This window comes from Eleutherodactylus coqui, chromosome 1 (assembly GCF_035609145.1).
Source record: "Eleutherodactylus coqui strain aEleCoq1 chromosome 1, aEleCoq1.hap1, whole genome shotgun sequence".
Taxonomy (NCBI): Eukaryota; Metazoa; Chordata; class Amphibia; order Anura; family Eleutherodactylidae; genus Eleutherodactylus; species Eleutherodactylus coqui.
Window position 1 is genome coordinate 81,186,590 of NC_089837.1, and position 2,050 is coordinate 81,188,639.

The window sequence follows — 2,050 nt, forward strand, 5'->3', positions numbered from 1 at the left end:
GTGGCACTTGAAGAAGGCATGGTCTCAAGGATGTTTTGGGATCAGGCGATGAATCAGCAAGTGACCAGGAACAAGCCGCCTGCAGCGAGCAACTTTTATTGAACAATCTTCTCAGTCAGTACACAATTCTTCTGCTTCAGACCAGTAGAAAGTATGGCCAATGGTGGATGGTGTCTAACAAGTCATGGACGGATATCTCTTTAAACCTTCTCTGCTCTTCTTCACAGTACAGCTGTCTATTGCCAAAATGGGCCAATCAACAAGGTGGCAGCTTCTGAGAGTAGTCCGCTCCTTTCTATCTTTGTTGCTGCGTTACAGTATACCCCTTCCATCTTTACATGGAACTTTTTTCCTCCTGGGGCCACTATTTTGACAGTAGCAACCTTTCCTGAGTCCTTGCACAGTATAGGTCATCATTACCAATATGGCGCCACTCTTCTTAAAGGCACAGTTAGCATAAAATAGATCAACTTTAAGACACAAATACTGTTTGCATTAATCATAAGAAAAAGAAATGCATTTCGCAACCACAAATCTTGAATTTCTCTTCAAAAAGTTGAATGGGTGATGTGTAGAGATGAACGAGCATGCTCGTTCGAGCATTAGCATACTCAAAAGAACTCGTTAAAAATTTCACCCTCTCCTCCCCACATGTTTATTTTTTGCTAAAGTGTATGCAAAATAGTATTTTGCATACATTTTAGCAAAAAATAAACAGTGTAAAATGAGTACAGTCTTGTTATATAGTGCGGATGGACAGGACATACATTTGATTGTTTTCAATGGAGCCACGGCTGCTGCCAGTGGCTCCATTGAAGACAATGGTCTGCTAGCACCCCTGAAATGTTTTTCATGGAAGGGCTTTATATATAAGCCCTTCCCTGAAAAACAATAATTTTAGTGTAAAAATAAATAAATAAATAAAACATCTCTCTGCCACTTCCATGTCCCCCGCTAGGATGCAGAACACATCTGCCGCATGCGGCAGATGTTTCCTTTATTCCTGCTAGTAAAAAGAATTACCTGCTGCTGCACCTGCCACATCTGTGACAGATGCAGCAGAGGAATTCTTCAATTCCCTACCGCAGCTGTCACACATGACAGCTGGGGTAGAGGATCCTGCTGCCAGCTCCCTGTCATTGGATTTCAGGGAGGGGCTTTAAATATAAGCCCTTCCCTGAAAAAACAGTAAAAGTAGTGTAAATAACAAAAAAATAGATACTTACCTCCCTTCAGCTGCCAAGGCTCAGCCACGTCTTCTCTGCGCTGTCCCCGACTCTGTGCTACTGTTCTTTGAGCAGGTGGGGATTTAAAATCCCCACCTGCTGAAAGAGCTGATTGTAATTGGCTAAGGCGCTCAGCCAATCAAAGGGAGCTCGCACCTGTCATTCATTCGGCTCCATTGAAAAATGCTCGGACTCCTATTGACTTCAATGGGGTTCGTTACTCGAAATGAGCTTTCGAGCATTACACAAATCTTGGCTCGAGTAACGAGCACCCAACCATTTTGGTGCTCGCTCATCTCTAGTGATGTGACATTCAATGACATACATAGAAGAAAAGAATCAGAAGGGCTTGGTGCTTGTTTCCCTCTCCAAAACTCTTGTAAGAATTCCATTTTCCCTTGTTTGCTAACAGTGCACTTCCTTTGGAGGAAGGAGTTCTGTATGAGTTCTTGACATCCAATAGCAAGGGGAATTGGACTGACCAGGACTGGGATTCCTTTCTCCAAGGGCCATATAGCATTGATACGGGCTCCCTCTATTGACACATACATCCTTGGTGGCAGTATGCAATAGTGATGGATTGCATCACTGTATAGGAAATTTAGCAAAAAAGTCATATTTATAGAACATTTTTAATTTTTTTATTTGCACTTTTATTTTTACTTTAGGCAGTGGAATTCAATCATGATACTGGGTGATATATTGTATATTCCAGTTAAGAAACTTCATCATGCAGAGATTCATATTCACAGTAATACTGTTAAAGTGTCTGAAATTTAATAGAATGAGCGATCCACATAAGCAGCAAAATTGTATTCCTTGTC